We start from the raw sequence: 24927 nt of genomic DNA, 5'->3' as shown, positions 1-24927 counted from the left end.
GGCCTCCCAAAGATGTTTCATCTTCTGCTCCCTCTGCGATGGCAAGATAAGCTCCGCAACCTTACTCTTGTAACGAGGATCAAGGAGAGTTGCCAGCCAGTAATGATCCCTCTCCTTGATACCACAAACACGAGGAATCTTACGCAGGCTTTGCAGGATCAGGGAGGCCATGCAGCGTAGGTTCGGGGCACAGTCCTCAGGGTCACTGAGGACGACAGGATCCGCAGCCACCTCATCCCAGCCACGTAAAAGTCCACGGGTTCCTTGGGACTGTAAGTGATCCCTTGAAGACTGCTGCTGCTGAGTGCTAGGCTCCACCTCCATGCTGCTGATACAATCATCCTCCTCCCCTCCTCCACCTCGTCCTCCTTGTCCTCCTCCTGTGTGCTAGGCGGGCATGCAGGACCACTGTCTGGATAAAGGGGGCCTTGAGGGGTAAGGAAGTCCTCCTCTTCCTCCCTCTGTTCTGCCTCAAGGGCCCATTATTCCACGTAGCGTGTGCTCCAACAGGTGAATAAGAGGGACAGTCTCACTGATGCATGCACTGTCACTGCTCACCATCCTCGTGGCCTCCTCAAATGGTGACAGGACAGTGCATGCATCCCTGATCAAGGCCCACTAGCGTGGGGGAAAAAAAACCAAGCTCCCCTGACCCATTTCTGCTGCAATATTGGCACAGGTACTCATTAATGGCCCTCTGCTGCGTGTGCAGCCGCTGCAGCATGGCCAATGTAGAGTTCCATCTGGTGGGCATGTCACAGATTAGTCGGTTCTTGGGCAGGTTGTATTACCTTTGGAGGTCTGTCAGCCGAGCAGTGGCATTGTATGACCTTCGGAAATGCACACAGACTTTCCTGGCCTGCTTCAGGACATCCTGTAAGCCGGGGTACCTGCCCAAGAACCGCTGCACCACCAAATTCAGAACATGAGCAAAACAGGGCACATGGGTCAGTTTTCCCTGTCGCAGGGCAGAGAAGAGGTTGGTGCCATTGTCGCTAACCACCATTTCTGGCTTAAGCTGGTGTGGTGTCAACCACCTCTGAGCCTGCCCCTATAGAGCTGACAGAACCTCAACCCCAGTGTGGCTCCTGTCTCCCAAGCACACCAGCTCTAGCACAGCATGGCATCTCTTGGCCTGCATTCCTGCGTAGCCCCTCGTACGCCTACGGAGCACGGCTGGTTCAGAGGAAACATCAGCACAGGAAGAGGCCACAGAGGAAGAAGAGGAGGAGGGGGTGGAGGAGAGAGGTGTGTCACAACCAGTAGTAGTGTTTTGGAGGCGTGGTGGCGGAACAACCTCCAACACTACTGTACCTTGCCCTGCGTCCTTCCCAGCTGCCAGCAGAGTCACCCAATGTGTCGTGAAAGAGAGGTAAGGCCCCTGTCCATCAAACAACAAAACAAGTTATGGCGCCTAATGACTAGAAAAGTAATTAGAATATTAAATAAATAAATCAATAATTGGCTGCGATGAATAGAAGATTCTACCAGACATTAGATCAGCTGCTAAAATGGTGTGGCACATCAGGAGAGATGTGAAAAATGGTAAGCTAAACGAAAAGTCCATAAATAAAGCGCTAGATCATTGAAACATTTAGTGTCCAAGCAATGATGAATAAAAAGTAATATTTATTGCCTTGAGCACATTAAAATCCTTCAGCAATCCTCCGTAGGATTGATAATGTGGCTATCAGTCAAGATATATGTATATATGGAATTAACACAGTCAATCGGTTTGCAGTGTGCAGCACTTCTCAATCACAGGCACAGCTCCACTTCTAGATGAGGATGTGTGAAACCCAGAAGCAGCACTAGTGTGCTGTAACAGTCTTACCCAATCCGAGGGAAACGAATGGCCAAGCGGTGTTGGTGGAATGAAGACACCGGAGCTACAGGGAGCTCGACGGTGTAGCCGTGGTGTGTCCGCGGTGTTGCTGTGCAAAGCGGATGGATGCGATCAGCCTGAATGGATAAGCGGAGGTAGCTGGAGCAGAATCTCAGGTTACAGTCTTGACAACATGTATCAGGCATCGACCCTTCGTCAGGTCATGTGACTGTAACGACCAGTGAGCTATTTATAGGGAGCTGTGCGTGTAAATTAGAGCTGCCTATAACAGACATTAATGCAATAATATTCCCATAAAAACATACAGCAAACCCATAATTACAAGAAAAGACTAATTAAATTATATTCAGCACATGGTAAATTGTAAAGAAAAATGATAAAAAATTTATAGAAAAACAATGAATAAAATATAAAATTATTTAAAATTATTTGATATAAAAACTGCGGGATAGATCACATATCAGACTACAAAAGATTACTAATTTCTAAACCTTCATTCAGGCCATTGGGGGATAAAGAAGATAATTTATATATCCAAAAGGTTTCGCGCTTGCATAGCAGCACAAATCTTTCATTGTCTGTGAGAGTGCCCCCCGGTATGTGTTCGATAGCAACAACTTTTAGATGGCTAAAGTTTTTGGCATGGTGACATTTAAAATGTCTCGGAACACTATGTTCGTCTAAACCTTTATGTATAAGGTGACGATGTTCTCCTATTCTTTTACGTAGGGTACACATGGTACGTCCTACGTAAAGTAACTTGCAAGGGCATATTAGAACATAAATTACATATTTCGTAGAACAGTGATGGCGAACCTTGGCACCCCAGATGTTTTGGAACTACATTTCCCATGATGCTCAGCTACTCTGAAGAGTGCATGAGCATCATGGGAAATGTAGTTCCAAAACATCTGGGGTGTCAAGGTTCGCCATCACTGCCGTAGAACATGTAATGAATTGTTTGATATTATAAACATGCCCTGACCTGTCGGTGAAAGAGGACTGGCCGTGCTGTATTAATTGGCATGTTAGGCAACCCCGCTTTTTACATTGGAAAATGCCTGTTCTATCATCGAAGTATGTGCTCACTTCCAGGAAATTCTCGTTTTTGGTTCTAAACGGAAATTAATCATTGCAGAGCAGAAGAAAACTATAACAACTGATGAACTAACTAGATTTGCGTCATCTTGCTTATTTTCAAAATGGATGACAGTGCTAGACACGAACATCCAAAAATTTGAAGATACACTCATTAAGAAGAAAACAGGTAAATTAGACAGGGACATCGAGGACTATAAACTAGATAGGGTCTTCAATTGGAAGGAACCCAAACAATTATCCACCACAGAGGGTCCATCTCAACAGTCCACGTCACATCCTAAGAGTTTTTCCAACAATATCCGCAATACTTCCAAAAAGGCCAGATGGGGGAACACTGTCCGTCCTAATGGTCAGCGTCACACTGGACATATTAACAATAAAAAACCATATAACAACAAGAACTACAATGATAATGTGAAACCCATAGAAACATCCCAAACACTAATCAGTGCAAAACAACCACACATTAAATTGGCTGACGCCACCAACAATAAACCGTTGGCTTTTGATAAAAATAAATCACCACCCATTATATCGGACGTGATGGATATTAGTCCATCCATAAATATTCCGCTATCTGATCGGTCTGATCATTGCAATCTTCATTTAGTTATATCTACTATCAGTGACGATGATCAAGACCTCATAACACTGCAGACTTCTACTCAGGCTAACGAGAATATTGAACCAGGGTTATTATTTCCCGGTATTTCCACCCATAATAGATATAGTCCTTTATCCAGGGACCTGGATATTTTTTCACAGGAATTTACTACATATAGCAGTTCGCATACCAGAGATTAACAAGATTGTAACGAGGCAGGTAATTCATCCAGTTCCTCACAACCTCCTATTGACAAGACTAATCATTTTTTAGTACAGTCTCCCACAAATACATTCAAAGAAAAATAGAAGAGGTAGACGAGGAGGAAGAGCCCACAATGAAAAACTACAAAAAAGACAGGAAAGACATTCAAAATCAAGTGCAGCTAACACCATAAACATTTTCAAACTTTCAGCCCATAAGCTCAATCCCGCAGAATTATCCCTTTTGGAAAAAGGACTGGGGTTTTCACCTACCATAGGCCCCAACAAATTTGGTCTCTTCAAAGACCTAAATAGGTTCATTAGAAACCTTACAATAAAAAGATTCTATGCCAAGGACCAAATAGCTCCAACACAGAGCATGATGGAAAAAGTTGACATCACTGTGAATAATGAGGCTGAACATGAAGCACTAGTGGCTCTTATGGACCTGTGGGACGATGGGTTGCCCATGCACACTCCCTTTGAGGACTACACCTTTCCAGAGGTGGTCCATACAGGTTTTTAGACCAAAGTCCACTTTCTTTCCAGCAGCATGTAAAGGCCCATATATAGAAACCTACTACCTAAGCCACATATAGAGACCTCCTTGACTTATGTCAGACAAGATCTATTGGCCGTCCAAACTTGTCCAAGGCCGAACAAACAGCATTAGACACATTAAAGAAGGACCATTCGTTGGTCATCAAACAAGCTGACAAAGGCGGTAGTTTAGTTATACAAAATTTGCCTGATTACGAAAAAGAGGCTCATCGTCTACTATCTGATAAAAAAACATATTGTACTCTCACTCATGATCCCTTTGTGGAATTTCAAACTGAACTAAAAGCCTTGATAGACACTGCATTGAAAGATGAAATTTTGAACAAAAGCGAAAAACTGTTTTTGTTGCCCCAAGTTTGCAGTACCCCATACTTTTATCATGTGCCCAAAATACACAAATCCATCACCTGTCCCCCTGGTAGACCTATTGTGGCATGTATGAACAGTATCACATCCGGACTGTCACAATATATCAACTTCTTTTTACAACCATTTGTCACAGCACTTCCCTTGTATATTAAGGATTCTGGACAAGTGATAGAGTCCCTAGAATACTACAAATGGGATGCTGATTATCTATGGGCCTCTCTAGATGTAGTATCTCTATACACCTCCATCCCCCACGAAGTGGGTTTAGAAGCCCTGAAACACTTATTTTCAAAAAATGTTGATATGAACCCCACTCAAGCCAAATTTCTTATGGATTGCACTGATTTTTGTTTAAAACACAATTATTTTGTATTTTGCGATAAATTTTACATACAAACTAATGGCACAGCCATGGGTGCAAATTTTGCACCTTCTTATGCCAATCTCGTTATGGGTTTTTGGGAGGATAATTTCATCTGGGCCAACAATCCCTTCACGCGTTACATAGTGTATTATGGGCGGTATATCCACGATATACTTCTCATCTAGAATGGGAGTGTGGAACTATTTGAAGCTTTTGTTTTGCACTGTAACACTAATACGCTAGATTTAAATTTTACTTATGTGTTAGACCCCAAGGAATTGGTCTTTTTGGACCTTTCCTTATACTATGAAGGAGATACAATCTGCACAAAAAAATTCTGTAATCCCACTAGTGGCAATTCTTACTTGCACTATACCAGCTGCCACCACCCATCCTGGACCAAAAACATTCCTAGTGGTCAATTTCAAAGACTTAGAACGAATTGTACAACAGATGGTGAATATGAGCTGCAAAGTACATCTCTGACTGAGAAATTCTTGCAGAAAGGTTATCCGTCGGATTTGGTCCTAGCAGCCCATGACAAGTGCTTAACGGTAAAATCACGAAAAAAATCCCCCAAAAAATCTGAGCACAACAACCTCAGATTCGTCACGGACTATAATAGCAAATACAGAGCCATACAACACACTGTCAAAAAACATTGGCACATTCTGAAAATGGACCCAAGATTGGGCCCCTCCTTACCACCCGCACCACAGGTTACTTTAAAAAAGTCGCACTCTTAAGAATATCCTAGCACCGAGCAAGCTTAGAACCAAAAACGAGAATTTCCTGGAAGTGAGCACATACTTCGATGATAGAACAGGCATTTTCCAATGTAAAAAGCGGGGTTGCCTAACATGCCAATTTATACATCACGGCCAGTCCTCTTTCACAGACAGGTCAGGGCATGTTTATAATTTCAAACAATTCATTACAAGTTCTACGGAATATGTAATTTATGTTCTAATATGCCCTTGCAAGTTACTTTACGTAGGACGTACCATGCGTACCCTACGTAAAAGAATAGGAGAACATCGTCGCCTTATACATAAAGGTTTAGATGTTCCAAAACATTTTAAATGTCACCATGCCAAAAACTTTAGCCATCTAAAAGTTGTTGCTATCGAACACATACCGGGGGGCACTCTCACAGACAATGAAAGATTTGTGCTGCTATGCAAGCGCGAATCCTTTTGGATATATAAATGATCTTCTTTATCCCCCAATGGCCTGAATAAAAGTTTAGAAATTAGTAATCTTTTGTAGTCTGATATGTGATCCATCCCGCAGTTTTTATATCAAATAATTTGAAATAATTTTATATTTTATTAATTGTTTTTCTATTCATTTTTTATCATTTTTCTTTACAATTTACCATGTGCTAAATATAATTTAATTAGTCTTTTCTTGTAATTATGGGTTTGCTGTATGTTTTTATGGGAATATTATTTTATTAATGTCTGTTATAGGCAGCTCTAATTCACAGGCACAGCTCAAATAGCTCACTGGTCGTTACAGTTACATGACCTGACGAAGGGCCGATGCCCGATACATGTTGTCAAGACTGTAACCTGAGATTCTGCTCCAGCTACCTCCGCTTATCCATTCAGCCTGATCGCATCCATCCGCTTTGCACAGCGCCAGCACTAACCCTCTCATTGGTTGATCACAGCCAACCCTCCCCGCTGTCTCCAAACCTCATTTTCGGCTACACCGTCGAGCTCCCTGTAGCTCCGGTGTCTTCATTCCACCAACACCCCTTGGCCATTTTGCTTCTGGGTTTCACACATCCCCATCTAGAAGTGGAGCTGTGCCTGTGATTGAGAAGTGCTGCACACTGCAAAACCGATTGACTGTGTTAATTCCATCTATACATATATCTTGACTGATAGCCACATTATCCATCCTACGGAGGATTGCTGAAGGATTTTAATGTGCTCAAGGCAATAAATATTACTTTTTATTCATCATTGCTTGGACACTAAATGTTTCAACGATCTAGCGCTTTATTTATGGACTTTTCGTTTAGCTTAACGTCCCTGTCCATGCCTGCTGGACCATGAGTCAGCGGTAAGATGCACCTAACCACTGACCGCCCTGTCCAGAGAGGCATGGACATTGCCTTTCACATGCCAGTAGAGAGTGGGAATCGCCTTCCATGAGAAAAAGTGGCGTTTGGGTACTTGCCACTGAGGTACCGCATATTCCACAAACTCACGGAAGGGAGCAGAATCTACCAACTGAAAAGGTAGCAGTTGAAGAGCTAGCAATTTCGCTAAGCTAGCATTCAACCGCTGGGCATGTGGATGGCTGGGAGAGTACTTCTTTCGGCGCTGCAGCAGCTGGGGCAGGGAAATTTGTCTGCTACCATCAGTAGATTTCCCGCATGTACTACTAGGTTGTGACACACCTATATCTACACCTTCAGTCCTATCAGTGCAGGCTTCAGAGAGGACTGAGGGTCTAGTGGGGTTGGAGCTCCCAGCTGATGTGGGGCAAGGGGAGGTCCGCTTTGTTCTTTGGTGTGGGTCTTTCAGGTATGCTTGCCAACGAACTGCATGGCAGGTCGACATATGTCTGGTCAAGCATGTGGTGCCCAAGCGGGTGATGTTTTGGCCACGCGAGATACGATTGAGACATATGTTGCAAATAGCAACGATGTGATCTGATGCACATGTCTCAAAAAAGGCCCACACCAAAGAACTTTTGCAGTACCGTTGAGACACAGCAGCGCCCTGCACAGGCGTAGCTCTGCGATGTAATGCAGTTGGTGTGCTGCCCTTAAGCTGGCCCCTGGAGGGCATCCTGCCTCTTTGGAGATGTGCCTGTGCCTCTTCCTCCTCCTCCTCCTCCTCTCTCTTATCAGGCACCCACATAGAGTCAGTGGCCTTATCATCCCCTCCCTCCTCATCACTGTCGAAAACCTGGCAGTATGCTGCAGCTGGGGGAACATGACTGCCAGATTGCTGTCCCTCTCGGGCACCCGCTCTCTCTGGGCTCACATCAATGCCTTCCTCTATCTGTGTTTTGTCATCGGAGCCTTCAAAACGCTGCGCATCTTCATGTAGCATGTACCCAACACTGAGTTGAAACAGTTCGGGGACTCCTCAGGAGGACATGGTGGGACTAGAGAAGGATTGTGTGATGCCATTGTGCAGAGGGAAGAGGACGCCTTGGCAGCTGCTTTGCCAGACAAACTAAGCTCAGCCTGGGTGAGAGAGGATGAGGACGGCTTAGTCATCCACTCTACTAATTTCTCTGCATGTTTAGGCTCAACGCGGCCAGCTCCCGAAAAGGACGAGCATGTCAGACGGCCACGTGCTGAAGAGGATGCACCGTGTCCACCACCAGCGTTGCCTCTAGATGCAGAGCCTGCTGTGTTCGCATCGAACACAAAGCTCATCCCTAATCCTGTAATTCCACTACATAGCTTGGTGTCATCTACAAAGATTAAAATGTTACTTTTAATTCCAGACTCACTCTATATAATTTATAAATATATTAAAAAGTAAGGGTCCCAACACTAAACTTTGGGGTACACCACTAATAACCTTTTACCTTTCAGAGTATGAATCATTAACAACTACTCTCGAATTCTGTCTTTTAGCCAGTTTTCTATCCATTTACAAACTGCTTTTTCCAAGGCTGTAGACTTTACCTTACACATAAGCCATGTGTGGGGAACTGTGTCAAATGTTTTTGCTTTTGCAAAATCCAATGTCCACAGTCTAAGGTTTTGTTTACCTACTTATTACCTACACAGATTTGTTTGACAACTGCTGTCTTTAACGAATGCATGCTGTCTATTGCTTAAGAAAAAAAATTGTAGTAAAAAGTCATCTATGTGGTCTTTTATTAACCAGTTGCCGACCGGCCGCCGCAGTTTTACAGTGGCAGGTCGGCTCGGCTGCGCAAAATCACGTAATATTACGTGATTTTGCATTTCAGCCATTAGGGTCTCACGGGCCGGTCAGGGTGAGAAATTACTGATCGCATGTTCATACAATGTATGAACAGCGATCTGTAATTTGCCCTAGTCAGTCCCACCCCCCTTCAGTTAGAACACACCTAGGGAACATAATTAACCCCTTCCTCGCCCCCTAGTGTTAACCCCTTCCCTGCCAGTGACATTTTTACAGTAATCAATGCATTTTTATAGCACTGATTGCTATAAAAATGCCAATGGTCCCAAAAATGTGTCAAAAGTGTCCGAAGTGTTCACCATAAGGTCGCAGTATCGATAAATATCGCAGATCGCCGCCATTACTAGTAAAAAAAAACTATTAATAAAAATGCCATAAAATTATCCCCTATTTTGTAGACGCTATAACTTTTGCACAAACCAATCAATAAACGCTTATTGCATTTTTTTTACAAAAAATATGTAGAAGAATACGTATCGGCCTAAACTGAGGAAAAAATTATTATTTTTTATATATTTTTGGGGGATATTTATTACAGCAAAAAGTAAAAAAACATTTTTTTTCAGAATTTTGCTCTATTTTTGTTTATAGCGCAAAAAATAAAAACCGCAGAGGTGATCAGATACCCCCAAAAGAAAGCTCTATTTGTGGGAAAAAAGGACGGCAATTTTGTTTGGGAGCAACGTCGCATGACCGCGCAATTGTCAGTTAAAGCGTCACAGTGCCGAATCGCAAAAAGTGGCCCGGTCATTGACCAGCAAAATGGTCTGGGGCTGAAGTGGTTAAACTCTCCAGTATCTTTCCAAATATTGAGTTTAACCACTTGACGACCGCCTAATGAACATATACGTCAGCAGAATACCTGTGCGTTGCTTTGAAAATCCCGCCTTGTGAGGGCACCACCGTCAGCGCATGCTGGCGCCCGCTGCGAGCTCCGTGACCATGCCCGCTGGACTCGCAGACTCAATGTCCGCCAGTGTCCCGTGATCGTGTCACGAAGCTGTAAACAAGGCATTTCTCTGTTCTGCCTACTGACAGGACAGCAATCTACTGCTCCCTGTCATCGGGAGCAGTGATCACTGTCATGTCACTCGTAGCCCAGCCCCCTCACAGTTAGAATTACTCCCTAGGACACACTTAACCCCTTCCTCGCCCTCTAGTGGATAACCTCTTTCCTGCCAGTGTCATTTACACAATAATCAGTGCATTTTTATAGCACTGATCGCTGTATAAATGACAATGGTCCCAAAATAGCGTCAAAAGTGTCCAATGTGTCTGCCATAATGTTGTATTTACGATAGAAAATGCAGATCGCCACCATTATTAGTAAAAAGAAAATGAATAATAAAAATGCCATAAAACTATCCCCTATTTTGTAGACGCTATAACTTTTTGCGCAAACCAATTAATATACACTTATTGCATTTTTCTTTACCAAAATTTTTTAATGGAATACATATCGGCCTAAACCGAGGAAAAAAATGTGTTTTTATATATTTTTGGGGGATTTTTATTATAGCAAAAAGTAAGAAATATTGCATTTTTTTTTCAAAATTGTTGCTCTTTTTTTGTTTATAGCACAAAAAATAATAACCACAGATGTGATCAAATACCATCCAAAAAAAGCTCTGTTTGTGGGGAAGAAAAGACATCAATTTTGTTTGGGCACCACGTCGCACGACCGCGCTATTCATTTAAAGCGACTCAGTGCCGAATCGCAAAAAAGTGCTCTGGTCAGGCAGGGGGGTAAATTCTTACAGGGCTGAAGTGGTTGAACTAACAGACTATGACCCCTTTTTAAATATAGGCACCACATCGGCCTTACACCAATCCAGTGGTACTATGCCAGTCTTTCAAGAGTCCCTAAAAATTAGAAACAATGACTTTGAAATTACAGAGCTCAAATTCTTTTAGGATCCATGGGTGTATGCCATCTGGTCCAGGTGATTTATTCACACTTATTCTGACTAAATATTTCTGGACCATATCAAATATGAGCCATAGTGGTTCATTTGGGGCTAAGCCAATATCATTCCCATTATGGTCATTGAAGTCTATGGGAGCCAAACATGAGAAATTAACAGTGCCCATTTTGAAGGCGTATATGCAAGTATTGGCCATTTTTTTTTAAATGATAATTTTTAAAGGAGCAGTGATTTTAATTCTGCTTAAAGTGAAACAATAAAAAAATATATATATATTTTACTTATAGTGCCTGGGGGGTCCCCTTAATATGCCTGTAAAGTGACGCATATGTATGGAACCTGCTGCAGCAAAAATTACCCATACCAGACCCTTATCTGAGCATGCAGCCTGGCAGGTCAGGAAAGAGGGGGACAAGCAAGCACCCCCTCCTGAACTATACCAGGCCACATACCCCCACAACCCTGGAGGCAGGGGGCTTATTGTAATCTGGAAGCCACCTTTAACAAGGGGGCTCCCAGATCCCGTCACTCAAGTGAATGAGTATGGGATTCATTGTACTCCTACCCATTCACCAAAAAATAAAAATAGTACAAATCCATTATTGTGTCCACCCATGTAGATCCATTGTCAATCATGATGCCTGTTGCACCGACGGACCCCAAAAAAAATGCTCCGCCCACCGTGATGGCAAAGCGCTGAATAGCTGGCTTGCCGTTTGACAGTTCTTATATAGGGGCTAACTGGCAATGTCCCTTGGTCTTCCCTTGGTCTTCTTGCGACATCACCGACCCAGCATGCACCATTTGATGATGTCACAAGGGGGGAGGTGCCAACAGGTAACGTTGCCAGATGGCCCCGCCTTTATTTATATAAGATTTGTTAAATGGCAAGTCAGCCATTCGACAGTTGGCTTACAGGCAGGCAGAGCAGTTTTTTTTCTTTGTTCGGGTCAGCGGTAGTGGCAGCGTCATGATTGATAATAGATCTACAACGGGGGCACTGTTTTGTTTTTTAAATAAAGGAATTGTCCCTGTACTTTATTTAAATAACCTGTGTACTGTTTTTATTTATTTTGACACTTGACACTGTCAATTTGGGCAGTACCGCCCAGATGGACAGGACATTTTAGAGTTCTCCAGGAGAGTTTGTGTCGGGAGGAGCCCCATACACATGTGTTTAGGATAGCTTCCATGGACTTGAAGATTCGGGGGGGGGGGGGACATAGAGGGGGGCACGCCAGAACAAGTAGAGCAGCTTAGGAAGGAGAATAATTTTAACTAAATTAATATGCCCCATGACTCCAAGCGGAAGTCGGGACCAGACGTAGGTCTTTGTTTTAAGGAGGGCAAAGAGTGGTTCCAGGTTCAGGCCTATGTAGTCAGTGGGAGTTCTCGAACACTGCACCCCTAGGTATTTGATTTGGCTCGCCCTGACCAGCAGAAGTGCAGACTGGGCCTCTGTTGGGACATCCACATCTAGTGGGATGATTTCACATTTAGGCCAATTGATTTGCAGGCCGGAATATTCTCCAAACTGCTTTATTAGCTGTAGAGCTGCCGCCAGGAAGGTGCCAGAGTCTTCCAAATAGAGGAGCATGTCGTCTGCATAGAGACTGAGGACCTCGGTCACCCGTCCCATGCGGATGCCTTTGATATGGGGGTGAGCCCTAATAGTGATGGTCAGACTCTCCACAGCCAGGGCATACAATAATGGAGATATGGGGCATCTCTGGGGAGTGCCCCTGGATATCGCAAAGGAGTCGGAAATCCTGCCATTGACCTGGATTTGGGCAGTGGGGGCCTGGTAAAGAAGCTGGAGCAATTTGATGAATTTAGGGCTGAAGCCAAACCTGCGGAGGCATTCCCAAAGGTAGTTCCATTCCGAAGAATCAAATGCCTTAGCGGCGTCCAGGCTCACCACTACCCTGGATCCCGGGGTGTCATGAGTGGCCTGCAGGTTCATGAAGAGCCTACAGAGGTTAAATGCAGTGTTCTTTTTAGGCATGAACCCGGTTTGGTCGGGATGGACCAGGCTGAGTATTACTTTGTTGAGTCGCAGGGCTAGAATTATGGCTAGGATTTTAACATCTAATTGTAGGAGGGAGATGGGACGGTAAGACTCTGGAAGGAGGGGGTCCTTGCCGGGTTTGGGGATAAGAACAATGAGGGCTTCTCCCATGGATGACGGGAGTGTTGCAGAGTCAAAAATGTGGGTATATAGAGCCTGCGATTTGGGGATGAGGAGTTTCTGAAACTGTGACAACTGTGCTTAAAATTCTAGGGAGAGGCTGTCAGAACCAGGTGCCTTAGAGGGTGGGAGGTGCGCCAGCTCCTCGGCGATGCAATTAGTTGTGATAGGCGCATCTAATTGGGACATTTGGGATCGGGTAAGGGTGGGGAAGTCAATATCCTGGAGGAACTGGGACAATTCGGCTTGAGCATGGTGCGCACGGGATGTATAAAGATTGGAATACAACCGCCTGAACTCCTCCGCCACCAAATCAGGGTCCAAAATCACGGCCCCGGAGACTGTCTGGAGCCGGACCACTGAAAAATATACCCTGCTTTGCCTTTTCAAAGTGTAGTTGGTCTAGACTGCAATCGGACTAGGTAATCATTGGCAGCCGAGGAGTCCATAAGGAACACCTGCTCAAGGGAGCTAAGCCGCTCTTCCGACTGTTGAAGCGCAAGCTTCGATGAGACCATGTGCCAATTTATGCGTGCAGACAAAACCATGCAAGCATGGAGCTTAAAGGCCTCCCACACCGGCCTGGGTTGGTGCGGAAAAAGTGTGACTATTCCCTCTGGACAGCGTCCAAGTCCGATAGGACGGTGAACCAGAAAGGGTTCAGCCACCACATGCAAGCAGGGGGAGTCACATCGTCACCCGGGAGTGGTCTGAAAGCACTCTGACACCGAACCCCACATCCAGGAGGTCGGGCAACAAAGCGGAGGAGACCAGTACTAAGTCGATATGGGGTGAAGCAGGAGAAAGCTACCTTGGTTGGGTGCTTTTGCCTCTAAGTGTCAATCATAGCGAACTCTGAAAGAAACCTGCCAAATCTAGTAAGAAAAGGAGGAGGTAACATCTGGGTGGTTGTGCTAAGTATATCTTATAAGGTAATTTACATATACAGTATTTTTACCTCATCACCTTAATAATTATTTTTCTGCGATTCTTTCACTTATTTTTTAACGACACTTTAATTCATCTCACATACATTTAATTCAATACCTCATCATTCAACACATTAGTATATTATAACACATTTTTTTATATATATTTTTTATTAGTCATATCCAATTCCATTTTATTCACCTTTATTCATATTTATTTATACTTTCATTTTCATTATATGTTTTCTTTCATCACTATCACACTCACACTCTTTACCTCTACATCTTTCACCTGCACACCACACTTTCATTCATGTTATTGATTTAACCCCTATCATTTCACATATTTATATGCAATGCAACACTGCAGTATCCTACACACTGGTTAACACTGTTCACCCCACTTTTATATTTTATTATTTGTTTAATTTTCCCTCGCATTCCACGCGTTATATAATTATATTTTTTTTACAATTACAAACATATTATAAATATTAAGTTTTGAATAAACGAACATAATAATGATAAAATAAAAATTAAAAATAAAATAACACATTAAATATCCTATTTGGATTCTGCCATATTTACAGGGATGTTGTAACTAATTTCCCAATAATTATGCAACACAATTAAATTGGTGTGTAGTATAGATTATTAATATGATCCAATCACACATTTGCATATATATATATACATATGCCAATAAGTAACTACATATTTTTCTTAAAAAGCTTTGCTTTTCCTGGCCTACCACTCTCAGGGGTGCCACCCCAACTTGGTGATTTCCTGTAAGTTATGTGTGACCACTCTGCTATTTTTGGGGGGTCATCTGCATCGGAGCACGGAGGGGTCGGGATACCAATTTGGGAAACCTTTGGGGCCTTCTTTATCTGAAGAAAGAGTTCGGTTTAGACTGTTCCATACCCATACATGTTGATTTGGTAATTTTTCTAATTCTATATGTAACCCATTTGTGTTTTTTCTTTCCCCTTACTTTCTTCCCCCCCCCCCCCCCTGTATTCAATTGGGGGGGGAGAGGGACACTTGATAAAACATCTAATCATTTTGAAAATCTCTTCTAGCTACAACAAAACCTCTGAAGAAGACCTGTATAAGGGTTGAAACACTTTAGGAATTGCTACATGCTTGTACCTACACATGCCAAGCTGTATGACAATTAGTTGTGTCTTGCTATTTATATGTATGGAATTTTAAATATTTTTGTACTACCGTAACTCATATCTTAACTACTTTATTACCCTTCCTTTTTGTTTGTGCCATTCAATAAACCCCTTTTTTACATACACTGTCTCCTAAATCATTAATTGAGCTGCCCAAAAATCCCACTGGGGGAAACACCCTTGTTGTGCTAAATCTATCTAAGCTAGGGTTAATCATCATGTTGAAGTCGCCCAACCAAATTGCAGGTATTGTGGGATGTCTGGCCATGAAAGCAATACCCTCCTGTAGGGCAGCAAACTGGAAAGGTGGCGGGATATAAAATGCCATAAGTACATCCAGGCCACCAACAACAGCATGGAGGAACAGAACCCGGCCCTGAGGATGTAGTTGGGATTGCACTGTTTCGGCCATTAGGATAGCTATCCCATGGGAATTGATGGCGTAGGGGGCATGATAAAGCCAGCCCACCCACGTTTTTTTAAGCGCTCCTTAATAATTAGCTTTTACTGCACCCTGATTGGGAAAAGCATTGTCCAATCAAGGCTAGGGTGTTAGAAAAAAATATATATAATGTTTGGGGGTTCTAAGTAATTTTCTAGAAAAAAAAACTTTAACTTGTAAACACCAAATCTCAGAAAAGGGCTTGGTCCTTAAGTGGTTACAAATCAAGCTCGCATGACACATACAGTCATGGCCGAAATTGTTGGCACCCCAGAAATTTTTCCTGAAAATCTAATATTTCTCACAGAAAAGTATTGCAGTAACACATGTTTTGCTATACATATGTTTACTCCTTTGCGTGTATTGGAACAAAAAAAAAAGGGAGGAAAAAAAGAAAATTGGACATAATGTCACACAAAACTCCAAAAATGGACTGGTCAAACTTCTTGGCACTCTTAACCTAATATTTGGTTGCACACCCTTTGGAAAAAATAACTGAAATCAGTCGCTTTCTATGACCATCAATAAGCTTCTTACACCTCTCACCCGGAATTTTGGACCACTCTTCCTTTGCAAACTACTCCAGGTCTCTCTTATTGGAAGGGCACCTTTTCCCAACAGCAATTTTAAGATCTCTCCACAGGTGTTCAATGGGATTTTGATCTGGACTCATTGCTGGCCACTTTAGAACTCTCCAGCGCTTTGTTGCCATCCATTTCTGGGTGCTTTTTGACGTATGTTTGGGGTCATTGTCCTGCTGGAAGACCCAAGATCTCTGATGCAAACCCAGCTTTCTGACACTAGGCTCTACAGTGCGACCCAAAATCCTTTGGTAATCCTCATATTTCATGATGCCTTGCACACATTCAAGGCACCCAGTGCCAGAAGCAGCAAAACAACTCCAAAACATCATTGAACCTCCACCATATTTCACTGTAGGTACTGTGTTCTTTTCTTTGTAGGCCTCATTCCATTTTAGGTAAACAGTAGAATGATGTGATTTACTAAAAAGCTCTATCTTGGTCTCATCTGTCCACAAGACGTTTTCCCAGAAGGAAACTGTAGTCTTGCTTTTTTATGTCTCTGTGTCAGCAGTGGGGTCCTCCTGGGTCTCCTGCCATAGGGTTTCATTTCATATAAATGTCGGCGGATAGTTCGCGCTAACACTGATGCTCCCTGAGCCTGCAGGACAGTTTGAATTTCTTTGGAACTTGTTTGGGGCTGCTTATCCACCATCCGGACTATCCTGCATTGCAATCTTTCATCAGTTTTTCTCTTCCATCCACGCCCAGAGAGATTAGCTACAGTGCCATGGGTTGCAAACTTCTTGATAATGTTGCGCACTGTGGACAAAGGCAAATCTAGATCTCTGGAGATGGACTTGTAACCTTGAGATTGTTGATATTTTTCCACAATTTTGGTTTTCAAGTCCTCAGACAGTTCTCTTCTCCTTTTACTGTTGTCCATGCTTAGTGTGGCACACACAGACACACAATGTAAAGACTAATGCCCTGTACACACGATCGGTTTGTCTGATGAAAACGAACCGATGGATTTTTTCATCAGATATCCGATGAAGCTGACTTTCATCAGTCTTGCCTACACACCATCGGTTAAAAATCCGATCGTGTCCAACGCGGTGACGTAAAACACAACGACGTTCTGAGAAAAATGAAGTTCAATGCTTCCGAGCATGCGTCGACTTGATTCTGAGCATGCGTGGATTTTTGACTGATGGATTTCCCCACAGACAATCGTTTTTTTCTATCGGTTTTTTAACCATACGAAAATTTTAAAACAGGTTCTATTTTTTTTAGACATTTGCAATTCGTTTTGTTTCTAATTCGTTTTTTTCCGAAAATTCGGAAATTCGTTAATTACGAATTTTCGTATTTACGAATTTTTTATTTACGAATTTTCGGATTTCCGTTTTTTTTTTAATTTCCGAATTTTCATATTTACAATTTTCGGAATTTCGGAAATTCGGATTTTAGAATTTTTGAAATTCCGAATTTTAGAATTTTTAAATTTTAGAATTTTTAAATTTTAGAATTTTTCCATTTTCGAATTTTTCAGATTTTGAATTTTTCAAATTTCGAATTTTTCAGATTTGGAATTTTTCAAATTTAGAATTTTTCAAATTTTAAATTTTCAAAATCAAAAATCAAAAATAAAATAAAAAAAATTCAAAAATTCGAAATTTCGAAAATTGAAAAATGTTTCAAATTTCGAATTTTTCAGTTTTCGAAATTCGAAAAAATTGAAAAATTCAAAAATTCGAAAATTAAAAAATTTCTGAAAAATTCGAAATTGGAAAAGTGAAAAATTCTAAAATTTGAATTTTTCGATTTTCGAATTTGTAAATTTTCGAAATTTCGATTTTTGAATTTTTCGAATTTTTCAATTTGCGAATTTCGAATTTTCGTATTTCCGTATTTTCGTATTTACGAATTTCGAAAATTCGAAATGGAAAATTTAAAAATTCGAAATTCGAAAATTTAAATATTCGAAATTTGAAGAAAATAGAAAAATGCGAAATTCGAAAAAAATTTCGAACTTCGATTCTTTCAATTTTCGAATTTTTCAATTTTCGGAAATACGAAAATTCGAAAAATTCGAAAATTGAAAAAAATGTTTCGTATTTCCGAATTTTCGTATTTACGAATTTCGAAAATAGAAAAAATTCGAAATGTCAAAAATTCGAAAATTGAAAAATTCGAAATTCAAAAATTCGAAAATTGAAAAATTCGTAAATTTCCGAATTTCCGAAACGTTTTTTTTTTTTTCGTTTCATTCGTTTTTTTAGTTTCATTCGTTTTTTCAGTTTTTTGCTTTTTCGGAAATGCGAAAATTTCCCCAATTTACGAAAAAAGCAAAAAAACGTTTTTTCGAAATTTACGAATTTCCGAAAAAATATAAAAAACTAATGAAACAAAAACGGAAAAAACATAAAGGAAAAAAACGAATTTTTTGTCAGTGCACATGTATAATTTTTTTTCACTGATGGGGAAAAAACTGATGGGTTCGTCCAAAGAAAACGGTTTTCATCAGACGAACCGATCGTGTGTACAGGGCATTAATGAACTTCTCCCCTTTTTATCTGCTTTCAGGTGTGATTTTTATATTGCCCACACCTGTTACTTGCACCAGGTGAGTTTAAAGGAGTATCACATGCTTGAAACAATCTTATTTATCCACAATTTTGAAAGGGTGTCAAGAATTTAGACCAGACCATTTTTGGAGTTTTGTGTGACATTATGTCCAATTTGCTTTTTTTTCTCCCTTTTTTTGTTTTGTTCCAGTACACACAAAGGGAATAAACATTTGTATAGCAAAACGTGTGTTACTGCAATACTTTTCTGTGAGAAATATTTGATTTTCTGGAAAAAAACACATTAGAAATTTCATATGAGGCATAAAAGACTCCACTGCATTAATTTAGCTAAAGTTTGTTTAATGATAAGTGCAGCCCTAAACAGTTAGGCGATTAGCATACTAAATCCATATTAACATATTTACTTTGCTTATATTCTGAAAATATCTATCATATTATTACATTCCAGGAGCCTTTTATTGTGAGTGAAATATTACCTTTTCATTTCTTTTTAGCTATAAACCTTTTAACTGACTTCTTTGTTTAACGTTGTTCTTTACCCCAGCTTCCTCCTCACTCTTATTTTAATAGTATTCTGCTTATAACAGAGTCTCTATTCTTCCTCATTTCCTTCAATCACATTTACTTCTAATCCATTTTCTCTGCATAGAGGTTAGAAAGGTAGTATATTTTCTCCATACTACCTTTTTTATTACAGATCATTTTTGGGAAGTGCTTTGGTTTGGAAATTAATAAAAGCCATGGGTGGACAAACCATGTCCGATTGTTTGTAGATGTCATTTAGGCAGCAAGCTTATCTTTAAGGAAGCAATAATGAGTGTTATGACTGCCATCATATTCTCAATGAAGATTTCTTGACCAAGATGGTGTTGAAGTTGTTCATGGAAAATAGCTGAATGGTGCAATTATGGTTTATAGCATAATATTCTAAATAAATAATTAGAATAGTTCCTGATATTTCCTTTTTATATATAAAAAAAATGTTTTATTTAATATTTATTTTATTAAATTGTAAAAAAAAAATATTATACAAAATGCATATTCATACCAGACAGTAATTTACATAACATCCATAATAATTTATCCCACCCCCCCTCCCCCTACTCCACCCCCTCCCTAGATCTGACGTTTCTGCCTTCTTATGTTGTCTCGACCCTAGTCCATTTCTGTCATAGCTACTGCGTAGTGCTCTGTTTGTTTGAAAGCTGTCCATTTCTTCCAAGTTAATCTATATCTTTCTTCCATTCCCTGATCACTGCTGCATAAGTACTCCATTTTGGAGATGTGTTCTACTCTCTGTATCCATTCTTTTACAGTTGGCTTCTCTATTTGGAGCCACTTTTTTGGAATCAAGGCTTTTGCAGCGTTGAGCAGGTAAGGGACCAAAGATTCTTTATATTGTTTTCTTGTTTTATTGGTCCCATGAAACAGCACATACCAAGCATTTTGTGGGATCCTTTCCCCTGTTATCTCCTACACATAGTCTAATATACTGTGCCAATACTCTTTTATTTTCGGACACTCCCACCAAATGTGTACTGTATTGTTGTTCCCCTCTGTTTGCATTGTCTCCAACACTGTGATGAACTATTTGGCTGAAATTTATTCTTTTCTCTCCGGGGTCAGATGCCATCTTACCATACATTTATAATTAGCTTCTATCGTAGTAATATCAGTTGCATAGCTATAAACTGCTTCTATCATTTGTTTTTCCTCTAACTTTCTCTCTAATTCTTGTTCCCATTTTTCTATGAAGGGTAGCGTCCCCTTTCCTTCTAATTCTGTTAATATATCGTACATTTGAGATGTTCCATGCCTCAAGGGGGTTTTTAGATTGCAAAGTTTTTCAATTGTGTTCAGTGTTTTCTCATCCCTAATTGGTTGGGGTATTGTGTCAACTAAGGGGAAGATCCTCGTACAGCGGTGCAGCTGTACGCCGGGCGCAGCGTATCTAAGATACACTACGCCGCCGTAACGTATTTTTTTTATTTCTAATCCACAAAGAATTTGCGCCGTAAGTTACGGCGGCGTAGTGTATATTGGGTGGCGTAAGGGCGCGGAATTCAAATGGTTGTAATGGGGCCGTGTTTTATGTAAATACGTCGTGACCCGACGTAAACAACGTTTTTTTTTAACTGCGCATGCGCCGTCCCTGGGGGTATCCCAGTGCGCATGCTCGAAATTTAGCCGGAACAAGCCAATGCTTACGACGGTGACGTCATTCTACGCAAATTCCTATTCGCGAACGACTTACGCAAACGACGTAAACAATTTAAAATTGTACGCGGGAACGACGGCCATACTTAACATTGAGTACGCCTCAGAATAGCAGCTTTAACTATACGCCGGAAAAAGCCGAACGCAAGCGACGTAAAAAATGCGCCGGCCGGACGTACGTTCGTGGATCACCGTAACTAGCTAATTTGCATACTCGACGTGCAATTCGACGGAAACGCCACCTAGCGGCCGGCGGAAAAAATGCACTTAAGATCCGACGGCGTACTAAGACGTACGCCTGTCGGATCGACCCGAGATGCCCTCGTATCTTGTTTTGTAGATACAAAACCAAGATACGACGCGGGAATTTTAAAATTACGCCGGCGTATCAATAGATACGCCGGCGTAATCCTTTTATGGATCTGCCCCAAAGTGTTTAAGTTGTGAAAATTCCCATTCATTTACATGCTGCCACCCGTGTGCTATTATTAAATCTGCTCTAGTCCTTATTTTTCCTTGTTTTACTATATCTTTTAATTGTGCTTCCCCCATTTGCCTTTCCATCCGTGTCCCATTTCCTGGAATAAAGAAACTCGTTCCTGTCAACGGGATTTATATTTATAATGGTTCCTTTAGGCCCCTTTCACACGGACAGATAGAATGGTGCTTTTAGCTGCGGATTTTACCGCAGCTAGAAGCACACAATGCTTTCCTATGACATCATTCACACACTACGGTTACCTGCGGTTTTGTTACCCGCGGGTTTTGTGTGGATAGAAAAAATAGAACTGGATGCGTCCAGCTGCGCAAATTCTGCAGCTATCGGCACATAACCACAGGTAACCGCAGTGCACTGTATCAGCTGTGTTTGGTATGAATCTTGAGGGAGAACGCCAAATTTCAAATAAAAAAACGACATGGGTTCCCCCTACAGGAGCATACCAGGCCCTTGGGTCTGCTATTGATTTTAAGGAGAACCCTCGTACGCGAAAAAACAACGTGGGGTTCAGCCCGGCCGGTCAGGAAAGGGGTGGGAACGAGCGAGCGCCCCCCCCTTAACTGTGCCAGGTCGCATGCCCCCAACATGGGGGGTAGGTGCTTTGGGGCAGGGGGGCGCGCTGTGGCCCCCCCACCCCAAAGCACCTGTCCCCATGTTGATGAGGACAGGGCCTCTTCCCAACAACCCTGGCTGTTGGTTGTCGGGGTCTGCGGGAGGGGAGCTTATCGGAATCCGGGAGCCTCCTTTAATAAGGGGCCCTCAGATGCCGGCCCCCCACCCTAGGTGAATGAGTACCCCTAGCCTTTCACCTGGCCAAAAAAAATAAAGTAAAAAAACACACTACACAGGGTTTTTTAAGTAATTTATTAGTCAGCTCTTGGCCCCCCTCTCTTCTTTAGCTCTTTTACGAGGGGGGCCTGCTTATTCGATGTCTTCTGCGCGCGGGGGGGTCCCGGTCTTCACCGCCGTCTGGTTCTCTCGTGCCGGGGGGGGTGCTTTCTTCTTTTGCTCTTTTACAGCGGCCCCCCTCCCGGCTTCTTCGATGTCTTCTGCCGTGGGGTGCCTGGGCTTCTGTCGCCTTCTGCCTTCTTCTTCTTCTCTTCTCTTTTCTTCGATGTTGACACGTCGCTTCCTCTCGCTGTAATGCCGTGTGCGCAGCTCGCACCTATTTATATAGGCCTCTTATGACGTTACAGTCCCATCATGCTCCGTGCACCCAGGGCATGATGGGACTGTGACGTCATAAGAGGCCTATATAAATCGGTGCGAGCCAGGCACATGGCATTACAGCGGAAGGAAACGACATGTCAACATCGAAGAAGAAGAGAAGAAGCCCGGGAGGGGGCTGCTGTAAAAGAGCTAAAGAAGAAAGCGCCCCCCCGGCGGAAGAGAACCAGGCGGCGGGGAGGACCGGGACCCCCCCTCGCAGAATACATCGAAGAAGCAGGCCCCCCCTCGTAAAAGAGCTAAAGAAGAGAGGGGGGCCCCGGAGCTGACTAATAAATTACTTTAAAAACCCTGTGTAGTATGTTTTTTTACATTTTTTTTTCCCGCCAGGTGAATGGCTAGGGGTACGATGTACCCCATACTCATTCACCTAGCGTGGGGGGCCGGCATCTGGGGGCCCCCTTATTAAAGGAGGCTCCCGGATTACAATAAGCTCCCCTCCCGCAGATCCCTACAAACCACGGCCAGGGTTGTCGGGAAGAGGCCCTGTCCTCATCAACATGGGGACAGGTGCTTTGGGGTGGGGGGGGCCACAGTGCGCCCCCCTGCCCCAAAGCACCTACCCCCCCATGTTATGGGCATGCGGCCTGGCACGGTTAAGGAGGGGGCGCTCGCTCGTCCCCACCCCTTTCCTGACCAGCCAGGCTGCTGCTCGGATACGGGTCTGGTATGGATTTTGGGGTGAACCCCACGCCATTTTTTTGGCGTACAGGGGTTCTCCTTAAAATCTATAGCAGACCCAATGGCCTGGTATGCTCCTGTAGGGGGAACCCATGCCGTTTTTTTATTTGAAATTTGGCATGGAGTTCCCCCTCAAGATTCATACCAAACACGGTGCTTGGTATTGGCAGGGATCCAAGTCAGATCCCCGTTCAATATCGTGCAGCGGCTAAACGCAACTGCAGCTAAAAGCACTGTACAAATGCAGCTGATCGCTGTGCTTGGAGTCTTGAATTCCAGCAAAACATAAACATGCTTTTAGCTGCGGCAAAACAGCCGTCCGTGTGAAAGGGGCCTTACAGTTTCCTAGTCTTCTGCATTAGGTTGACTACAAATCTTAAATTTTTTTTTTTTTTTTTTTAGGATACAGCACCAAACACATTAGGTACCTGTAGCTGTGTATATATTATTACCTTCAGGCTGCCTCTTTTTGTAAAAATCTTCCCTTCCACCGTGGTGCAGTCAGGCAGGGGAGTGCAGAGTTGGCGGAGGTGGGAGTCACCAGGAGACCAGGCTTTTGTTTTGCTCTGTACACTGACTGTACCCAGGATTTTTGACCTTGCTGACTGTTGTCACACGCGGAGACAATACCTGTGTGTGATTCTGCACCATTTTGCACACCGATTTTTCTTTCCCATGCAGACGAATGAGGGGGGAAACACTTGAAGAAAGCTGTCCCAAGTCAGTACTACACTATGGAAAGTTTTTCTTTTTTGGGGCAACAATCGATGGTTGAACCGTGCATTAAACCGACATGATCTACCTCCCGTCCACCTTCTGCGAGCTGCAGCTAGATACAGATCCTGACAGTGTATTACTTTACAGGCTTGTTTTCAGTATGCCTCTGGTAAGCGTGCATTTTATGTGGTGGCGTGGTGGCGGTGCACGTTGTTGGCAGTGTTTTCATCAAGAGTTCATTGTTTATTCACAATCAACAGTCAGTGGTTTCTTCTACTTTTTGGACATTTGGATAATTTTTAGTGTTGCACAGATTGTCAATATTTTTGTGCACTTGGTTCACATATTTTTATTTTTTATTTTTTATTTTGCGCAGCTCTCTCTTATATTTTACATTGATTTGTGTGTATTTATCCTACATTTGAGCTGCTGAATTATTTGTTTATTTATTTTATTTATTTCCACTAGGTACAGAGCGATAATTTCCTAATTTTTACAAATAAGGTTTAATGTTGATCGATATAAAGTTATGCACTTGGGGGCTAAGAATATGCATGCATCATACATACTAGGGGGAGTACAACTGGGGGGATCTGTAGTGGAGAAGGATCTGGGTGTTTTGGTAGATCATAAGCTTAAAGGGGTTGTAAAGGTTATTTTTTTTTTTTTCTAAATAGGTTCCTTTAAGCTTGTTCATTGTTGGTTCACTTACCTTTTCCTTCGATTTCCCTTCTAATTGTTTTTTTTTTCTTTGAATTTCTCACTTCCTGTTTCTCCTCAGTGAGCTTGCCCCCATCATCCAAGCTGTTCTGGCTGGGGGTTAGTCAGCCAG

Source organism: Rana temporaria, chromosome 12 (genome assembly GCF_905171775.1).
Source record: "Rana temporaria chromosome 12, aRanTem1.1, whole genome shotgun sequence".
NCBI lineage: Eukaryota > Metazoa > Chordata > Amphibia > Anura > Ranidae > Rana > Rana temporaria.
This window is presented reverse-complemented; position numbering follows the sequence as displayed.